Below are 21,903 nucleotides of genomic sequence, written 5' to 3'. Positions count from 1 at the left end.
TGTCATCGGCATAGAGCTGAAAGTTTACGCCTTGGCAGCAGTCTGAGAGGTCATTTATATATATATATATATATATATATATATATATATATATATATATATATATATATATATATATATATATATATATATGAACAGCAAAGGCAACAGCAAAGGTTCCAGCACAGAACCTTGCGGTACCCCCATGTTATTAGGCCTCAGTCGGCATTCAAGATATGTTTTCAGCCACTGTAGTGTGTTGGATGAGATTTTAAAGGACTGGAGCTTGTCTAATAAGATGCTGTGGTCCACAGTATCAAAGGCCTTTTTAAGATCTAAAAACACTGCACCAACAACTTGGCCTTTGTCCAGACAATTCTTGATCTTCTCTAACAGAAAGCAATTGGCAGTGTCTGTGCTGTACTTTTGTCTGAACCCAAACTGCTGGGGATGCAGCAGTTGGTTTGACTTGAGATGTTCTATCAGTTGTTCTGCAATGACCTTCTCCAGGACTTTGGACACAACAGGCAGGATGCAATAGGCCTGTAGTTGTTGGGATCGTCCTTTTCACCTGACTTGTGGATTGGGGTGACAACAGCAACCTTCCAGCATTGAGGGAAAGTGTTTGAGTGGATAGAAAGATTCACCATATGTGTGATGGGTTTGAGAAGAGTGTCTTGGTGTTTTTTTCAGAGCTGCACTAATATCATGGAAGTCCTTTGACATTGAGTTGCTCATTATTTGAAATTATTTTCTTCACTTTGTCACAAGATACTTCCTCTATTTTAAATAGGTTAGTGTTATCCAGGTGTTCTTTAGGATTTGACAGAGTGTTTTTAAAGTGACTTGCCAGTTGGTGCACTGAATCAATAAAGAAATAGTTTAAAGCATTTGCCATTGACTCGTTGTCACTAATGACCTTTTCATGCACTTTGAGACAATCTAACTGTTGATGTATTTTCCTCTTCAATTTTTCTAGTGAAGAAATTGTTTTTTGCTTTGCGAAGCTGACTGATGACTTGATTTCTAAGGCCAGTGTAAATAAGATGATCTGTTCCATTTTTTGTCTTTAATGATTTTTTTAAGTGCAAGGTCTCTTTTTTCATTAGCTGACAAATTTCACTACTGAACCATGGAAGAGTGCATTTTTTTGGTTTACCTTTCCAGAATTTGGTGTATTTTTATTATATTGCTTAATTCATTTGTAAATATGTTGGTACATTGATTTAAGTTAGATTCATTTGTAACAATATCACAGTCAATTTGGTTCAGCTCCCCTTCAAAATCATTAATGTTTGCTTTTGGAATCCCTGTCTGAATTTTAGGTTCTGAGTTTTTATGATTGAGAAAACGCTTTTTGGTCAGTTTTCTTGCCAACAGAATCATGTTATGCCGGCCCTGTAATAAAATTGTATATTTTAACTATCGTCTCTGGTCTATTTGCAAGAATCAAATCAATTAGAGTTTCACTTTGCCTTTTGATTCTGGTTAGCTTATCGACCAACTGTTTATATTTTTATTTATCTTCCACTGATTTTAGTGTGTTTTTGTCAATCCAATTTATGTTCAGGTCACCCAGAATTATGCATTCAGTACCATTGTCAATATTTAAAAGAACATTTCTGAACTCATCACAAAAGTTTGCGCCACCTGATGGTGGGTTATATACAACAATTAGATTGAATTTCATATTTGAAGACAATGACAATTTCAGACCGAGACATTCCAAGTTCACATTCATATTAATCACTTTACACTTAAATTGTTCTCTGATGTATAATTAACACCCCCCCACCCCTTCTTTGCTCCCTGTCTCTTCTGCAGCAGTTGTATCCTGGAATGTCAATCAAGTGCATTGGAGTATGTTGACTCAACCAGCTTTCAGTGATGCACAGAAAGTCCAAATTCGAATCAGTTAATAAACGTCTAACATTAATATGTCCACCAAAAAATCCCTTTGGTTTTGTGTCAGGATTCCAAATAACTTGTGCGTGGTTTGAGCGTTGCACGATTAGGTGTTCTGTCCCTCGCGGGATACCGTCTTTGTTTACAGTTTGCAGGTGTAGCACGAGAGCTGCCTGAGTCGCAAAAAGCTTGCCTGACCCGCCAGCCCCGCCCACATTCTGTTCGAATGCGTCTCGGTCTGGATTTGGACCATTGGTAGGCGTCAAAAACTTTCCAACATTTACCGGTCCAACCACCGCCGCTAATTTGTGTCACGTGTCTCTCAAATGCGGATGACTTTGTGTCACGTGTCTCTCAAATGCGGAAGACTTTGTGTCACCTGTCTCTCAAATGTGGAAGACATCTCTCAAATATTTTCGGAACATTCAGATCAAAATATATAACTTAATTTACCTCAGATTTACAGAGTTTTGTGCGTCGCTTGTTGACTCAGCAGAAGTTGGCAACGTTTCTCAGTCTGTGTTATTTTTATCCTTTCCTCGTAATCCACCATGTTTGTTTAGACACGAACGGACAATGCGTTTGTCTGATTGGTTAATCCGCCTGTCAATCACTCCCTTTGGAAATTGGCGCGTCTGGGTTGGATCCCAGACCCTCAGGTTTTGTAAAGTAGTCTGTCAAAACGTGTTGGGAAAGGCTGGTCAGGCAAGCAAAAAGCAGCAGTGGACAGACCAGTGCTGCCAGATGTAATACATGGTTCTGTTTCTGATGAAGTGAAGCTCGCTGAATGACACCGCCGGATGTTAAACTCAACTTTCGAAGTTTGAGTCTGGTGCTGTAGCGTGGAACCACGGCGCAGCTCGACCACACCAGCGGAGGATGTACAGGACTTTCCAGCTCTGACAGCTTTGATGGGGGGTGTCAGAGTGATCCCCGCTGTATTATCCACATGTAAGGGTCTCCAGATGCCCGTCTCAACCATCCCTCGGAGTGTCACCGTGTTGTTGGTAGCAGCCGCTTCTCCAAGTTGGCCACGCAAAAACACGACCTGGGTGAGTTCCTGTGACTCCGATGTTATGGATGGCAATTGGGGCAATATTAACGGGGTATCGGCTATAGTATGGGCACTATGCTCTACTGTTGCCTCCGGTTCATGGAGTAAGGGCCCGGGGTTTAAGTGTATGTCCCCTGACAGAAGTAGTAGCACCAGCAGTGTTTGAGCCAATGTCCGTGGGTGTATTGGGCATTTTGTGACTTTACATTGATCCGGTGGTTCTCTATTGACAGCGGAAACGTAGGAATAGATGGTGGCATAGCCAAGTCCAAAAAAGGTAAGCTTAACTTTTTCGTTCAGTATTCCCATAAGATCGGTCGCCGCGTCGTGTTTGCTCTTGTTTTGTAGAGAGCTTAGAGGTGTATCACCAGTGAGAACAGAAGGGATCAGTGCTAGGACACAGCAGGTGACAAGGGTGGACAGGTATAGGAAATCTAGCCCAACTTTGCCACGCTGGTTTCTTTTGAAGCGACAATTGGTCAAAGCTTAAAAGGTGCACTTATTAAAAAGTGAAATATAAAAATGGCGATGTTGTTACTAAACTTGTGCTCAAGAGTGGAGCCTTCCAAACCACTCACGGCATCCGCCGCCATCTTGCCATTTGATACCATTTGCAAGGGACGTGGTAAGGCAAAGCAAGGCAAGTTTATTTGTAGAGCACAATTTGTACACAAGGCAATTCAAAGTGCTTGACACAACAGGAGAAAATGCATTAAAATCACAAAGACATGACAGAAATCACAAAACCTTAATTTCTATTCATTCAATTTAACAATTTTGCTGACATGAATCATAAATTGTGTTCATGCTTAGCGATCCGCCAGATGGAAAACCAAATCTATTGAACCACACTGGCAGACACTTTCTCATATTTTTTTGACATTGCCAGTGTGACACGATGGGCACATCGCTTTTAGATTGATCTTTCCCTTGTTTGACCTTCCCTAGACGTCAGTGCGCCATCTGCCTCTGTACATGTCTGTGAGTGTATCTATCTTTTACAATGACTTCATTGTAATATACAAATAAAAAATAGGGAGTTTCTGCTTAAAATAACACATTCACACAAAGTCTGTGAAGATGGGACGAAGACCTGGAGGCTAAACTGAACGGGACACGGAGCGCATGCTGCAAAATGACTGCAGAGTTACAACTCAAAACTCCGTGCTCATTCACAAAACTAAACTCTGCTTTCCAGTCACATTTGTCAGTTTAGAACACGCCACTCTCTCCTCTGTTGGTGTTTTTGCCACAGGTCAGAGCGGAACAAGCTCTGTGTGAGACAAAAGTGCTACAAGTCGAACCTTGTGCCCCGCGCGCCACAGATTCACATGTTTTTAATTAAAATGTTAATCAAACAAATCATTGAGGCTATAAAATGATAATCAAAGCTTTTTTGTAACTCAGTTACTCTGTTTACTCGATTTACTCGATTATTCGTTGCAGCCCTAAACACAACCACAGCTTTTAGTATTAAAAAGGTTGAATAGAGGATTTTGGCGACCAATCAGAATCTCATTTCCTTGGACAGCTGATTAGTTCTGCCACATGTCAATCATTCCCTGCGTGCTAGTGTACACCTGCAGGCTCGTTCGGGCTTGTTTCCAAGATATCAGCATGTTCTCCTGATTGTGCATGTGTGGTTGATATGCCTGTGTGTGTTTAGCGAAGCTAGCAGCGAGTTCCTTCATTGTAGCTCCATGCTTCGGACCGCGAAGTACAAACTTGGCTGAGGGACAGAAAAAGTGTTCAAGTTGGCTCAGAAGAGACGGAAATCTGTGGAGACAAGGGATGCGATGCGATGTAGCAGCAGCACTGTTGATGGTAGACGGCCTCACAGAAAGAACGGGAGGGTTGGGGTGAGTGTGAGTGTTTTTAAAATACAGTCGATTTCTCAAATCTGCGAAAAATCCTCTATTCAACCTTTAAGTAAAATCACAAAGACATGACAGAAACCCCAAATCACAAAACAGTTTAAGACATAAAAGAGAAGAGGGCAAAGAAGATCATTTCAGTCATATACACAGCTAAACCAAACAGTTTTTAGCTTAGATTTAAACATTGCCATTGTAGTAGATTCACATCTTCAGGAAGACTGTTCTAGATTTTAGGTGCATTAAACTGAAATGCAGATTATCCATGTTTAGTCCTGACTCTGGGCACCAGCAGGAGGCTGGTCTGTGGTTAGTCCTGACTCTGGGCACCAGCAGGAGGCCGGTCCATGTTTAGTCCTCTCTGGGCACCAGCAGGAGGCTGGTCCGTGGTTAGTCCTGACTCTGGGCACCAGCAGGAGGCTGGTCCATGTTTAGTCCTGACTCTGGGCACCAGCAGGAGGCCGGTCCCTGAGATGGTTCATATGGCACTAACATGTCTTAGATGTACTTTGGTCCTAGGCCATGGAGAGACTTGTATACAAGCAAAGCTGCTTTAAAGTATATTCTCTGAGCCACAGGGGGCAGTGCAGAGACCTGAGAACAGGACTAATGTGATCGTACTTCCTGGTTCTAGTCAGGACCAGAGCAGCAGCGTTCTGGATGTACTGCAGCTGTTTTACAGCTTGTTAGGTAGCATTTGGATGAGGCAAAGATAACTAAAGCAGGAGCTGTAACACGGCGATTTGGGTACGTGGCAAATAACTAATGAGGCTGAAAAAGGGATGGGAGACCAAAGCTGCGACCAAGTGGTGAGTAGTTGCAAGCCAAACTGTTGAATGGAGTGGAGGAGGGGAGAGTTTCAAACAAGTATGCTGAACAGTGATTGGCCCTGACAGAGCATGGCGGTGAAGGTAGGGTGCACAGGTGAGACAGCAGGAATTGTCTTCCAGGCTGAAACTATGCTTTAGCTTCACTACTGTCGACATTCACAAAATGGACAATATTACATTCGAACTTAATTTGGAAATGGAAAAAATCCAAAAGGGTGGGACAGATATGCTACTATTTGGATGTGTTATTATGCTATATTTTAAACAGTATTCAGCCCCCCAAGTGTAAGTTCTCAGGCTAGCACTTTAAATGTCTTTACCCAGCGTGGAGTGCCTTTATGGAGCCCAGTCTGGACACTTTTCCACTGGACGATTACATAATGACCGTAGTGAAGAGGCTAATCACTGCAGTGTGTTGTGACACCCTCAAATTAGCCTAAACGAGTGGTGTCAGCGTGTCTCCAACTTAAACAAGGAGAGGAGGGGGTTGGGGGAGGCTTCACAAAGTAGCACAGATGGTTACTATGACAACTGTGAAACATAACTTTGGATGATGAGCAGGTAATTGGATGATGAGCAGGTCATTTTACTAAAAGAGGTTTTTATTATCTTGTTACACAACTGTAAACGAGCACATTCTGTACCACTTTATAATAACAACAACAATAACACCTTAATTAGTTTTAGTAAAGTATGAACAGGAATGGTTAAATATTTTAGTAAATACTCAGTTAATGGGTTAGGTGTATTCATTAAGTAGTTACTAAGCCTGAAGTAATCTTAATAAACTGAATTAAGTTCATGCTTTAGAAAGCTATTAAAAGTGTAGTTATTGTTAATTTAGATAGAAGTTGTTGTATTTTTGTTTTGTTTTTAATAGAAGAGGCAGAAGTGAAGCGGGGAGAGATTATCAAACATGTATATGTATGTGTGTATGGAATTGCGTCCTAACCGCCCTGTCATTTCCCCACCCGACGTGCCTTTCATGGCCCAAGAGTGCTATGCCCGGAGCGCTTGCGGTGCGCTCTTGGCGTTTACGGCTTTAACTTGCATCATGGTCCTTCACTTCTGTTTCCCCACTGTCCGGACACTTCTCGCCGCTGTAGAGTCTAAGATGGCCAAGATGGCTCCGCTGAAGGCTGCCTCGGTGTTTCGGTACCATCCATCTGACACAGAACTCATTGTCCCTGTCCCCAAGAAGCCCCGGATCACTGGACTTAATGACTACAGGCCTGTGACGCTGACGTCTGTAGTCATGAAGTCATTTGAGCGCCTGTTCCTCCCCCGCATCAAGTTTGTGGTTTATCTCGGACGGGGATGAGTCTGCCTACAGGAGGGAGGTGGACCGGCTGGTGCCCTGGTGCAGCGGTAATAACCTGGATTTCAACGCCCAGAAGACAGTGGAGATGATTGTGGACTTGAGGAAAGTCACAGCCCCTCAGCCCCCCCTCACTATCACAGACTACCCCATTACCACAATAGACTCCCTCCACTTTCTCGGCACCATTATCAGAGAAAAGCCAGCGGGATGATGGTGTACCATTATCACAGAAAAGCCAGCGGAGATGATGGTGCAGTTCTACACAGCCATCATTGAGTCCATTCTCACCTCCTCCATCACCACAGCCAGGGACAAACAGAGACTAAAGTGCATTGTGCGCTCTGCTGTGAAGGTGATCGGCGGCAGACTTCCATCTCTGCAGGACCTATACGTCTCCAGGGCTCTGGGACGAGCAGGTCTAATCACAACTGAACCTTCTCACCCTGGACACGGACTATTTGAGCCACTTCCCTCAGACAGGAGGCCACTTCCCTCATGACAGGCTACGGTCACTTTAACCATAATTTAATCACCCATTGCACTGTTCACTTTCTGCACTACATATGTGACCGACCGTGGATAAACCAGTTACAAGTTAACCCGGAGACATTTTGAGTTATTCACAGATTCTGAAAGTGTGAATTCAATGATGTCTCACTCATGCACATCTGATAATATTTGAGTAAGTTGTGGTCATTTGAATGTATACAACTCTCAAAACCTTTCACTGAGAAAACAGCCTCTAAAGATTCTCACCTGAGTGAGCCCAGAGTCACAGGGGGGCTCATTTGCATCTCATTGAGATAAGCCCTCCCCCCGTCACACTGACAGCACCATCCCCTACAGCTGTCACTAAAGACTCAAGAGGAGTGTTGTTATTGATGTGAACTGGACTTGAATCAGAATTAGAAGTTACTACATTAAAATGGAAATACTTGGATTACAAAAGGCCCTGAAAAGCATCAAAGAATCAGAATCAGAATAGGGTTTATTGCCATTTGTCAATAAACAGAATTCACAGGTGATTCAGTGAAACACAAACAACAAAACATTGAACACTGAGCACTAAACGGCATGTTATATACATAATAAAATATAAGGCCGTGGCTGGAGAGCTGCGGCGCGGTTAAATTGCTGCGCAGTTTCAGGGACCGCGGCATTTCCCTTATAGCCCGTTATAGCCTCATGGCTAACCCTAACCTTAACCCTAACCCTAACCTTAACCCGGCGCAGTCTAAAACGGCGCTAAAACGCGGTCAAATAGCGGCGCAGTTTCAGGAGCCGCGGTGCGCGGCCGGCACAAAAATAACATGGCAGTTTCTGCCACGCGCCGCGGCACTGCAGACACTCCCAAATATAAAGGTATAAAGTTATGTAGTGCAATAGGATAGATGGGTCTGCCTGTCAATGTTCAGTCCAGGTGGGACCAGGACATGGAGATTGTCAACCGGATTTCCAGGTGGAGAATCTCTCAAATCTGATTGCTCCTAGTTTGTCTTTTTTGACGTTTGTACTCATTGTGGTGACTACTGGACGGATCTCTATGTCTGCATTGGGTTGCACCAAGTCAAAACTTGCCTGCGCCAAGTGGTTGTCGAAAGGTTGTCTGCTGGGTTTTCCACAGTATAGATATAGTGCCACTGGTTTGGCTGAGAAGACTTTGATTCTTGTAATCCTGTTGGACACATAAACATAGAAACGACGTGAAGTGTTATGAATATAACACAATTCTGCTGTCTGTATGGAATGTCACTTTGTCAATGTCTGCTTCATCTCTAAAAAAGTCTGCCATTTCAACAGCTAGCACTGCAGCACACAGTTCAAGACGTGGGATAGTGTGCGCTGGGCAAGCTTGGATTTCCTCATGATAAAGCCCACATGACGGTCTCCAGAAATAGACACCGTTTTCAAGTAAGCTACTGCAACGATGGCAGCGTTTGACGCATCTGAATAGATGCACAGTTCTCTGTATTGAGTTTGAGTGGACAGCGAAATAGGAACATACAGTCTGGGGATCTGCAACTGTTCCAAGTCTTTGATTGAGTCTTTCCACATTTTCCACTGCTCTTGTTTTTCAGTTGGAAGCTCTGCGTCCCACTCGTACTGTTCAGTTGTCAGTTCTCTCATCATGTGCTTTCCTCCTAGTGTAACTGGTGCAGCGAAACCAAGGGGGTCAAACAGACTGTTAACTGTAGAGAGTATACCTCTTTTTGTATGGGTTTTTCTTCTTGAGATACACGGAATGTGAAACAGTCTGAGTCTAGGTTCCACGAGAGACCCAGACTTCTTTGTAGAGGCAACGGGTCAGCGCTGAAATCCAAATCTTTTAAATCTTTGGCTCTGTCTGATGGCGGGAACGCTTGCATGACATCATTGCTGTTAGATGCCACCTTGTGTAGCCTGATGTTGGATTCGGAAAGCATTTTTTGTGAAGTTTGCAGGATTTAATAGCCGTTTCTGCAGTGGGGAATGATGCAAGGCCATCATCAACGTAGAAGTTGCGAAGGATGAACTCTTTTGCTCTTGGAGAGGAGTTTGTAGCTTCGAGGGCGGCACGACGGAGACAGTATATGGCTATGGCTGGCGAGGGACTGTTCCCGAACACGTCACTATCATCCTAAATTCTCTGATGGGTTTTGTGGGTTATAATCTTCGAACCACAAAAAACTTAAAAAGTCACGATGTTTCTCACTAACTGTAAAACAGTAAAACATCTGTTGAACATCGGCTGTGATAGCGATTGGTTCTTTGCGAAAGCGGGTCAAAACACCCAGAAGAGTATTGTTCGTGTCAGGTCCACTGAGAACTGTATCATTTAACGAGACACCTTCGTATTTGGAGCTGGAATCAAACACTACTCTAATCTGATCCAAATTTTGTGGATGATACACACCAAACATGGGCAAGTACCAGCACTCCTGGTCTTCTTTGAGGAGAGGGGCTTGCTCCGCTTGACCGGCATCAAACATTTTTTGCATAAAGTCAATGAAATGTTCTTTCATTGTTGGTTTTTTGGCTAGTGTGTATCGTAGAGACTGAAGTCTTTTTAGAGCCTGTGGTTTGTTGTTTGGGAGGCGGCAACGTGGGGAACGAAAAGGCAAGGGGGCGACCCAAGTGTTGGCATCGTCTTTGTACACGTGTTTGTCTAATGTCTCCAAGAAACATTTATCTTCTATCGAAAGTGCAGGTTTGTCGTCATGCTGTGTTTTCTGAAATACCTCACTGCCAATTATGTCTGCTTCTGGTTCAAAGGGGTACATAGAGGCATTGAGGTTCACAGTAGGAGTTGTGTCTTTTGGACCCCTCTTTTACATTGAAAACATTCTCACATGGGCTGAAAAGAGTGGCACATCCACTTTGAATAATGTGAGTCTTGTAAACATTGATGTCTTTTGTTTTGTTTTGCTGTTATGCTCCCGGTGGCAAAAACCCAAACGCGAGTTGGATTTAACAAAAATTCAAAATTCCAAAAAGTCAAAACAGGAAAGCACCAACTTAGCTCAGGTAGACAGGCAGGAAAACAAGGCAGGAAAACAAAGCAGGGTAGGGCAGGAGAGACCAGCAGTCTCCTGGACAGACGTCAAACGAGCAGGAAAACAGGAGCAGGGCAGGAGACTAGTCTCTCGGACAGACGTCAAACGAAGCGGGGGCAGGGCAGGAGAGACGTCTCCTGGGCAGACGTCGAACGGAGCAGGGGCGGGCAGGAGAGACATCTCCTGGGCCGACGACGAACGAAGCAAGGGGAGGAGAGACGTCTCCTGGGCCGAAGTCGACGTCGACGAAGCAGGGGCAGGGCAGGAGAGACGTCTCCTGGGCAGACGTCGAACGGAGCAGGGGCAGGGCAGGAGAGACGTCTCCTGGGCCGACATCGAACGAAGCAGGAGCAGGGCAGGAGAGACGTCTCCTGGGCCGACGTCGACGAAGCAGGGGCAGGGCAGGAGAGACGTCTCCTGGGCAGACGTCGAACAGAGCAGGGGCAGGGCAGGAGAGTCGTCTCCTGGGCAGACGTCGAACGGAGCAGGGGCAGGGCAGGAGAGACGTCTTCTGGGCCGACGTCGAACGAAGCAGGAGCAGGGCAGGAGAGACGTCTTCTGGGCCGACGACAAACGAAGCAGGGGCAGGAGAGACGTCTCCTGGGCTGGGCCGACGTCGAACAAAGCAGGGGGAGGGCAGGAGAGATGTCTCCTGGGCAGACGTCGAATGACGAACTGACCCAGAACAAAGGGGACACGCCCCTTAAATAGACACAGAGAAGCAGGTCCAACGACATATCAAAGCCTAAAGAATAAAGCCTAAAGAATAAAGCTGTACATCAAATAACACAGAGAAGCAAGTCCAACGACATATCAAAGCCTAAAGAAGGAGAGGAAGATTAAGAAGAGTCAGCTTAAATACACACAGAGCGGAGAAAAGATGAAGAGTCAGCTCTGGAATAATGTCTGGCTGTATTAACACTTTTGAAGGGGATACCAACTACCAGCCGCCATAAAACAACAACATCGGTCACTGACGGTGGATTATTGAGCGTTGTTTGGATATTACGGCAACATAGAGGAACGCCTCGGTCCGTATGACGAGGAAGAGGAAGAGGAGGAGTGACCTGGTCGGTGACGATATGAACAGCGGGGAGGACTCCCCTGGAGCCACTGGTCCCGTGCAGCGTAGGGCGTCCTCTTGTTCGTCTATGGAGGACTCTCGCAGTGAGGAGCAGGATGTGAGTTCAGAGTGTAAGGTGTTCATAAAGCTTGCGCAGGATAATGCGTCCTTTAAGGGGTGGGATCCGATGGCGTTGACAAGGAGCCTAACTGTAGCTGTGGGAGTGGTCAAGCATGCGAGTGTCCTTAGGGATGGCTCGCTGCTGGTCGTGTGCAAGGACGTGGCTCAGCAAAGGAAGGCGATTGAAGCTAAACGTCTGGGTGGGAAGGACATTCTTGTGTCTGATGCTGTAAGAGGCACGGTCAGGGGAGTTATCGTAGGCGTCCCTACGACGACATCTGTGGATGACATAAAGGAGAATTTGACTGGAGCTAAGGTGGTGGATGCTAGGCGGTTGAAGGTGACCCGGGATGGGGTAAGGTGTGACAGCCTGTCGATAATGATTAGATTTGAAGGTGAGCGTTGGGTACATGCGCTATGGCGTACGCCCATATGTTCCGCCGCCCCTGCGTTGCTTCAAGTGCCAGCGCTTTGGGCATATTGCAGCGGTCTGTAGAGGGAAGCAAAGATGTGGTAAATGTGCAGGAGACCACGAGTATGGGAAGTGTGACGAAGGAGCAAAACTCAAGTGCTGTAACTGTGGGGGAGAGCATAGCTCTGCCTACGGGGGATGCGTGTTCAGCAAGAGGGCTACTGAGGTGCAAAAAGTTAGAGCCTCTCAAGGCATATCCTACGCGGATGCGGTCAAGAAGGTGTCTGGTAGTCAGGTGAAGGTGGATGCAGTGCGGGCTGCCAGTGCTGCTGGTGACCTAGGCGACAGGGGAGGGGGCAGCGTTGCCCGCGGCCAGGGGGAGGTCCCCACTGGGATCCCTGTGAGTGTGGCTTCCACGGGCAGAGGCCCTGTGGGTGCGGAGGATGTACTGGTTGTGAAGAGGAAAGATTTCTTCCTCTTTATGGTGGAAGTGATTAACTGTACTGGTCAAACCAAGAAGAGATCCGAAAAGACTAGGATCATCGCTAAGGCTGCAGGGAAGTACTTTGGAGCTGGGGGTCCCGAGTGGACGAAGATAGAGGATGCGCTGCGGGAAGGCACCCTGCCCCATTCTGGCAGTGGGAGTGGGGGGGCTCCTGATGCGCCGTCAGGTTACGGGGGCTCATAATGGCGGTGGTTGTCTTGCAATGGAATGCGCGTAGTCTTCGTGCTAATGGCCAGGAATTTAAGCATTTTGTCTCTCCCTTGTTGAACAAGCCTCACGTTATGTGCGTGCAGGAGACTTGGTTACAACCTAGGTGGGGTTTTGGGATACAAGGGTATGTGTGTGTTAGGAATGATAGGGAGCAGGGCAGAGGCGGAGGTGTGTTTGTCCGAGATAACCTAAATTACGTTGTTGTCAGTGTGAGTAAAGCGCCGGAGGCTCTGGCGGTGAGGGTCTGGCTGGGCGGTGAAGCTGTTACTGTGGTTAACCGTGTGGTGAGTTAACGTTAGAGTCCTTACATAGTATCGGTAAGGATGTTCGGGGAAAGGCCGTGTGGTGTGGGGAATTTAATGCGCATAGCGCTTTGTGGGGCGGTAGTGGTACCGATAGGTATGGGCAGGTGGTAGAGGGTTTTATCAATCAAAGGGAGTTGGTTTGTCTGAATGATGGGAGTGGGACCCGCTATGATATGGGGACCGGTACGGAAAGTGCAATAGATCTTACGCTTGTGTCCAAGGAGTTAGCTGGTGTTTGTAGTTGGGAGGTTCTTGGTAATCTTTCTTTTGGTAGCGATCACTATCTAGTCCGCACCGAGATTGGCTTTGGGAGCTGTGTGGTCAGGGGGACGAGGATCCAGAGGTGGCAGTTGGCAAGGGCAAACTGGGGGGCTTTCCTGAGGAAAGCTGATGATGGTTCTAGGGTTCTGCAGGAAGGAGGATTGACTCAGGTGGATGATCTCAATAGTGCAATTGTCTCGCTCATCACGCAGTCAGCGGTAGGCACGATTCCTAAGAGTGGTGGTAGTGGACATAGGAAGCGGGTGCCGTGGTGGAATGAAGCATGTGGTTATGCTGTTAGGGCGAGAAATGCGGAGTTTCGCCGGCTAAGGGTTACCCACACTGAGGGTGCCCTCATTGACTACAAGAGGGCCCGCGCTGTTGTGCGGAAAACTGTAAGAACGGCCAAGAGTGCCTATTGGAGGCGGTATTGTTCCAAAATTGGGAGAGAAACGCGTCTCGGGGATGTTTGGGGGATGATTAAGCGGATGCATGGGGTTGAGCGCCGTCATGGGACCCCGGTCCTTATACAGAATGGTGTTGAAGCAGTCAGCGACGTTGACAAAGCTGAACTGTTGGCCAGCACCTTTGTGTCGGTGCACAGCTCTGACAATCTCTCACCTGCGGAAAGGCACTACAGGGAGAGTACTTTGGCCCAGAATTCTGAGCTGATTGGGCACCAGCCTTCGACTTAAGATGACCTTGACCTTCCGTTTAGTTTGTTTGAGCTAAGGAGAGCACTTTCTAAGGCGAAACAGACAGCTCCGGGTAAAGATGAGGTGTGCTATGACATGCTCTCTCATTTGACTGATGACACGCTTTGGCTAGTCCTGGGTCTTTTCAACCGTGTTTGGGATTCAGGTTGTGTTCCATCTGCGTGGAAACAGTCTACGGTGGTGCCGGTTCTGAAGCCGGGTAGGCCAGCGTCTGACCCTTCAAGTTATAGGCCGATTGCCTTGACGTCGCAGCTCGGGAAAACGATGGAGCGCATGGTTACCGAGCGGTTGGATTACTTCTTGGAGAGTCAGGGTTTGCTTCCCGCGCACCAGAGTGCTTTCCGTAGGGGCAGGAATACCATGGATTCCGTGTTGTGTTTGGAATCTGATATCCAGCTGGCCAGGGCTCAGAAAGAAAAGGTTATTGCTGTGCTCTTTGATGTGGAGAAGGCGTACGATATGGTTTGGAAGGATGGGCTCCTCATTAAGCTGCGGAAGTGTGGTGTTAAGGGTAAACTGTTTAACTGGGTCCGGAGCTTTCTGTCTGGCCGGCGTATCCAAACCAGAGTGGGCGCTGCTTACTCTGGGGTCTATGAGGTAGAGAATGGGATCCCGCAGGGGAGTGTGTGTAGCCCTATCTTGTTCAATGTTATGATTAAGGGCATCTTTGACGACGTGGATGGGTCTGCTGGGAGGAGCCTTTATGCTGATGATGGCGCTCTATGGGTGAGAGGGAGGAATCTCCGGTTTTACGAGGCGAAACTGCAAAGGGCAATACAGCAGATGGAGCAGTGGACCCTGAAGTGGGGGTTTAAACTGTCCGTACGGAAGTCTCAAGTGATCTGTTTCTTCAATGGGCATAGGGACGTCTCCCTTCGACTGCATGGGCAGGTGCTCGAACAGGTCAGGGAGGTGAGGTTCTTGGGGGTCACCTTTTACGAGAGGCTTAGTTGGCGTCAGCACATTGATGAGGTCAGTGGTAAATGCAAAAGAGTGAATAACTTGCTTCGTTGTCTATCCGGCCAGGACTGGGGGGCCAGCAGAAGGTCGCTCCTGGGTATTTATCGGGCCGTCATGAGGGCGGCTATTGATTATGGCTGTATAGCCTACATGTCTGCGGCTGAGACTAACTTAAAGAAGCTTGATTTGGAGCAAGCCCAGGCCTTGCGCATCTGCTGTAGGGCTTTTAGGACCTCCCCTGTCTCGGCGCTGCAGGTTGAGTTGGGGGAATTGCCGTTACGGCTCCGGAGGCTAGAACTTCTGTTGGCTTACTGGGTGAATGTGCAAGGTCATACGAGCTCTCACCCGGTGAGGGACTTTCTCAGGGTTGATGGGGGGCAGAATGAGGCTGGCGGTATGGTTTTTAGCCAGGTAGGAAATGCGAAGGCGCGGCTTGCGGGGGTTGGTGATCTGCGTGTGAGCCCGTCGGTGGCTTTGTCTGCTATAGCTCCGTGGAAGTTTGTCCCGGCTCCTGTTGATGTTAGCTTGCATGGCAAGCTTAGAGGAGTCGCTGGGAGGGCACCGCAGTTTGCCGTTCAAGCGCTCATCGATAAGCACTCAGGTGATGTGTTTATTTATACCGACGGGTCTAGGGATGCTGAGAGTGGGCGTACTGGCGCCGCTTATTTTGTGCCTGACCTGGGGCTTGCGGTCAAGAAGAGGTTGACAGATCGCCTTTCTGTTTTCACGTCGGAACTCATAGCGATACGGTTGGCATTGGAATGGGCGGAATCTGCTTTGCAGTGTTGCGGCATTGTGGTGGCCTCTGACAGCCTTTCTGCATTGCAAAGCATTAAATCTGGGAAATCGGATTGCAGACAGGATGTGTTGAATGGCATCTTCTGTCTGATGCTCTCCCTGTCCAGGAAGGATGTGAGGGTTTCCTTCATTTGGGTCCCTGCGCATGTGGGGGTGGATGGTAACGAAATGGCTGATACACTGGCTAAACGTTCCCTTAGGCGGCCATCAATTGATGTGGCGGTTGAGTTAAGCAAATCTGAAATCAAGCCCGTTATCAAGAGTCATGTGTTACTGGACGGCATCTCTATATCACATACAGGGTAGTGTGGGTCCTTGCGGGTCTATGGGCAGGAACGCGTGGGAGGAAAGGGCCTTCGCCCGCATGAGGATTGGCCATACTGGACTCAATTGGTCACTGAGTAGGATAGGCAAACATCCGACCGGTCTGTGTGGTCACTGTCGGGTGCCGGAGACTGTCGAGCATGTGCTGATTTGCTGTGAGGCTTATGATAGAGAAAGGGCCGGGTTGGCCTTGTGGTTTCGGAATAATGGGCGGGAGTTCAATCTGCGGAACGTTCTGGCGATCCAGTCACAGGGTTTGTGTCAGGCTGTGGTTGCTTACTTATGTAGCACAGGGCTGGGTAAACGTTTATAGAGGTGGGGGGTGTTGGAGACTGAGTCGAGGATGAGGAGCAAGAGGATGTCCTAACGCGCTTTGACTTCATGGGCCTAGAAACGCCAAAGTGATGGAAGAAGGACTTCTAAAGGATAAAACGACAAAGACGTCCCATGACCTCATGGGCTTTGTAAAACAACAAAGACGTCCCATGACCTCATGGGCTTTGTACTTCCAAAGCACCGAACGTCAAAGAGGGAGAGGAAGATGAAGAAGAGTCTCCCTGGAATAAAGCCGGTTGGTCTCTGAAACAACAAATATTCTAGTCACAAAGACATATCATGACCTCATGGGCTTTGTAACACCAAAGCAATGGAAGGAGTACTTTTACGGACTACGACAGAGTCTGAGGACTACGAAAAGTCTGAGGAATAAAGTCTGGCGGTAATGCAACACTCGGATGCCAACCGCCATAAAACAACAACAACAACAACAACTGGGCAGGACAGGAAACCACCCCCACCCCCATCTCGTCACTCTGATCACTCTGACTCCCCAAAAGCAGACCCCCATCACTCCGACTCCCATTTAGCGCCTTAAGCCTGTTTTCTATATCTGCCCAATCAAGCTCTTTTGTTCCAAGGAATCTTCCTGCAGCTTTAGCAATGATCCTGATCCTTTCAGTTCTGCTTTGAGTCTGAGCAGCACAGTTTATAACATCCACCATAAAGAGTACAAAATCCTCTATCTACAACCAGGGTATTCTCATTCATTCTGGAACCTGCACACTTGGGACCTCCACACTTGAAACCTTCACACTTCTTGGGAGCCACGCTGGCTTCCCTCACTTCGCTCTGGCTGGGAGCAGCGCTGGCTCCTCTCTCTGTATTCACTCTAAACTCGTTACTTGAAACTTTCTAGACTGCATCCGCATAGGAAATACCTTGAGAGACCTTCATTTTCTGCACCTCTGCAGCTCTTTTGCTAAACTTGCATCCCCGTAGGCAGAGCTATGTTCTTCCCCACAGTTACAGCACTTCAGTTTTTCTCCTACGTCACATTTCCCATACTCGTGATCTCCTGCACATTTACCACATCTTTGCCTCCCTCTGCAGACCGCTGCAATATGCCCAAAGCGCTGGCACTTAATGCAAAGCAGGGGCGGTGGAACATATGGCCTAACGCCATGGCACATGAACCCAATGAACACCTTGCTAGGCAGGCACCTCCCTTCAATTGTCACCATTACCGACAGGCTGTCACATCTCACCCCAGACCGGGTCACCTTCAACCGCCTTGCGTTCACCACCATAGCTCCAGTCAAATTCTCCTTAACTTCATCCACAGACGTCGCCGTTGGGACACCTACGATAACTCCTCTGACCGTCTTTCTTTCAGCATCAGACACAAGAATGTCCTTTCCACCCAGACGTTTAGTTCCAATCGCCTTCCTTTGCTGAGCCGGCCCATGCACACGACCAGCAGCGAGCCATCCCTGAGGACACTCGCACGCTTGACCACTCCCACAGCTTCACTTAGGCTCTTCGTCAACGCCACTGGATTCCACTCCTTAAAGGACGCATTATCCTGTGCAAGCCTTATGATCACCTTACACACTTTGCTATAGTATAGAAAACAGGCTAAAGGCGCTAAATGGGAGTCGGAGTGATGGGGGTCTGCTTTTGGGGAGTCAGAGTGATCAGAGTGACGAGATGGGGGTGGTCTCCTGTCCTCGTCCAGTTGTTGTTGTTGTTGTTGTTGTTGTTGTTTTATGGCGGTTGGCATCCAAGTGTTGCATTACCGCCAGACTTTATTCCTCAGACTTTGTCGTAGTCCTCAGACTCTGTCGTAGTCCGTAAAAGTACTCCTTCCATTGCTTTGGTGTTACAAAGCCCATGAGGTCATGATATGTCTTTGTGACTAGAATAGTTGTTGTTGTTTCAGAGACCAACCGGCTGAGGACTACGACAACAGTCTGAGGAAGAACAAGCCCTGGACTAAAACTGTGAGGAGACCTTGCTCAACACCCGGTCTGGAGAGACGGGAGATGGCGGAGGAGAGTGGATCGGGGATGGAAGACGTTCTGGACGGCGGGGAGGAGCAGCCTTTTCTGCCTGCACGTGCCCGGAAACGTAAAAAGTCCCTTAGCTCGTCCGAGGGTTCTGGGAATGAGCAGCAGGATGAGGCTGAAGCTATTGATATCCGGGGTGAGAGCAGAGACTGTAAGGTGATCATAAAGCTTGCACAGGATAGTGCATCCTTTAAGGAGTGGAATTCAGTGGCATTGTCAAAGAGCCTAACTGAAGCTGTGGGAGTGATCAAGAGTGCGAGTGTCCTTAGAGATGGCTCGCTGCTGGTCGTGTGCAAGGACGCGGCTCAGCAACGGAAGGCGATTGGAACTAAACGTCTGGGTGGAAAGGACATTCTTGTGTCTGATGCTGAAAGAAACACGGTCAGAGGAGTTATCGTAGGTGTCCCTACGGCGACGTCTGTGGATGAAGTTAAGGAGAATTTGACTGGAGTTACGGTGGTGGACGCTAGGCGTTTGAAGGTGACCCGGTTTGGGGTAAGATGTGACAGCTTGTCGGTAATGGTAACACTTGAAGGGAGGTGCCTGCCTAGTAAGGTGTTCATTGGGTACATGTGCTATAACGTCAGGCCATATGTTCCGCCGCCCCTGCGTTGCTTTAAGTGCCAGCGCTTTGGACATATTGCAGCGGTCTGTAGAGGGAAGCAAAGATGTGGTAAATGTGCAGGAGACCACGAGTATGGGAAGTGTGACGTGGGTGCAAAACTGAAGTGCTGTAACTGTGGGGAAGAACATAGCTCTGCCTTCGGGGGATGCAGGTTTAGCAAAAGAGCTGCTGAGGTGCAGAAAATAAAGGTCTCTCAAGGTATATCCTATGCAGATGCAGTCAAGAAAGTTTCAAGTAACGAGTTTAGAGTAAATACAGAGAGGGGAGCCAGCGCTGCTCCCAGCCAGGGCGAAATGAGAAAGGCCAGCGTGGCTCCCAAGAAGTGTGAAGGTTTCAAGAGTGGAGGTCCCAAGTGTGCAGGTTCCAGAATTAATGAGAATATCCTGGTTGTGGATAGAGAGGATTTTGTACTCTTTATGGTGGATGTTGTAAACTGTGCTGCTCAGACTCAAAGCAGAACTGAAAGGATCAGGATCATTGCTAAAGCTGCAGGGAGATTCCTTGGAACAAAGGAGCTTGATTGGGCAGATATAGAAAACAGGCTAAAGGCGCTAAATGGGAGTCGGAGTGATGGGGGTCTGCTTGTGGGGAGTCAGAGTGATCAGAGTGACGAGATGGGGGTGGGGGTGGTCTCCTGTCCTCGCCCAGTCTCGTAGACGCACAGCTACCAAGCGGCGACATCAGTGGACATATTAAAGCCTATAGAATGAAGCCTAAAGAATAAAGCTGTACGGTGGAAGCGCCGAGCGTCGGGGAGGGAGAGGAAGATGAAGAGGAGTCTCCCTGGAGTGGAGCCGGTTGGTCTCTGAAACAACAACAACTATTCTAGTCACAAAGACATATCATGACCTCATGGGCTTTGTGACACCAAGGAAATGGAGGGAGTACTTTTGCGGACTACGACAGAGTCTGAGGACTACGACAAGGTCTGAGGAGTGGGGTCTGGCGGTGATGCAACACTTGGATGCCAACCGCCATAAAACAACAACAACAACAACAACAACAACCGGCTTTATTCCAGGGAGACTCTTCTTCATCTTCCTCTCCTTCTTTGACGTTCGGTGCTTCCACCGTACAGCTTTATTCTTCAGGCTTCATTCTATAGGCTTTAATATGTCCACTGATGTCGCCGCTTGGTAGCCGTGCGTCTACGAGACTGGGCGAGGACAGGAGACCACCCCCACCCCCATCTCGTCACTCTGATCACTCTGACTCCCCACAAGCAGACCCCCATCACTCCGACTCCCATTTAGCGCCTTTAGCCTGTTTTCTATATCTGCCCAATCAAGCTCCTTTGTTCCAAGGAATCTCCCTGCAGCTTTAGCAATGATCCTGATCCTTTCAGTTCTGCTTTGAGTCTGAGCAGCACAGTTTACAACATCCACCATAAAGAGTACACAATCCTCTCTATCCACAACCAGGGTATTCTCATTAATTCTGGAACCTGCACACTTGGGACCTCCACTCTTGAAACCTTCACACTTCTTGGGAGCCACGCTGGCCTTTCTCATTTCGCCCTGGCTGGGAGCAGCGCTGGCTCCTCTCTCTGTATTTACTCTAAACTCGTTACTTGAAACTTTCTTGACTGCATCTGCATAGGATATACCTTGAGAGACCTTTATTTTCTGCACCTCAGCAGCTCTTTTGCTAAACCTGCATCCCCCGTAGGCAGAGCTATGTTCTTCCCCACAGTTACAGCACTTCAGTTTTGCTCCCACGTCACACTTCCCATACTCATGATCTCCTGCACATTTACCACACCTTTGCCTTCCTCTACAGACCGCTGCAATATGCCCAAAGCGCTGGCACTTAAAGCAACTCAGGGGCGGCGGAACATATGGCCTGACGCTATAGCACATGTACCCAATGAACACCTTACTAGGCAGGCACCTCCCTTCAAGTGTTACCATTACCGACAAGCTGTCACATCTTACCCCAAACCGGGTCACCTTCAAACGCCTAGGCGGTTGAAGGTGCTACCAAGCAGCGACATCAGTGGAAATATTAAAGCCTATAGAATGAAGCCTAAAGAATAAAGCTGTACGGTGGAAGCACCGAACGTCAAAGAAGGAGAGGAAGATGAAGAAGAGTCTCCCTGGAATAAAGCCGGTCGGTCTCTGAAACAACAACAACTATTCTAGTCACAAAGACATATCATGACCTCATGGGCTTTGTAACAACAAAGCAATGGAAGGAGTTCTTTTACGGACTACGACAGTCTGAGGACTACGAAAAGTCTGAGGAATAAAGTCTGGCGGTAATGCAACAATTGGATGCCAACCGCCATAAAACAACAACAACAACAACAACAACAACAACACTTGGATGCCAACCACCATAAAACAACAACAACTAACAGTTGCGCTGTTCGCGAACCCTGTTCAATTGAAGAACGTCTCTGCCGAGGAGAAGGAGGATATCTGCCTTTTTGTCAACAGCAGGTACCTTGTTTGCAACTGCTGTCAGATGAGAATATTGAATGGCTACCTCTGGAGATGGGATTTCTGATCTGTCATCAGGTATCATGTCACATTCTAAAAGAGCAGGAAGGGAGACTTGTACTGAGCTGTCAAGCGATTCAATAACAAATTTGTTAGCAAGCCTTCCTGTGATTTCCATAACAACTGCACACGTTTGTAATGTGTATGGCTCTAACAGTCCATCAATATTGAATGTGTTGAAGAATTCAGATTTTGCTAACGAGCGGTTGCTTTGATCATCAAGGACTACATACATTCTGACTGCTCTGTTTGGCTGGCCAAG

The 21,903-nt window shown here is 47.6% G+C and overlaps 1 long non-coding RNA gene across 1 annotated transcript; it reads right to left on the bottom strand.

Moving 5' to 3' along the window:
- Positions 1 to 3,573: 3,573 nt before the first annotated feature.
- On the bottom strand, positions 3,574 to 4,986 carry LOC140359139 (uncharacterized). Its single transcript, XR_011926826.1, has 2 exons — positions 4,910 to 4,986; positions 3,574 to 3,685 (listed from the first exon to the last, which is right to left on the bottom strand). It is a non-coding gene; the product is annotated as an uncharacterized lncRNA (long non-coding RNA).
- Between the last annotated feature and the right edge of the window lie 16,917 nt (positions 4,987 to 21,903).

This window comes from Eucyclogobius newberryi, unplaced genomic scaffold (assembly GCF_026437365.1).
Source record: "Eucyclogobius newberryi isolate DKJ021-1_F unplaced genomic scaffold, fEucNew1.0.hap1 SCAF_14, whole genome shotgun sequence".
In the NCBI taxonomy this organism is placed as follows: Eukaryota; Metazoa; Chordata; class Actinopteri; order Gobiiformes; family Gobiidae; genus Eucyclogobius; species Eucyclogobius newberryi.
The sequence above is the reverse complement of the archived record's forward strand: the minus strand, read 5'-3'. Positions and strand labels throughout refer to the sequence as shown.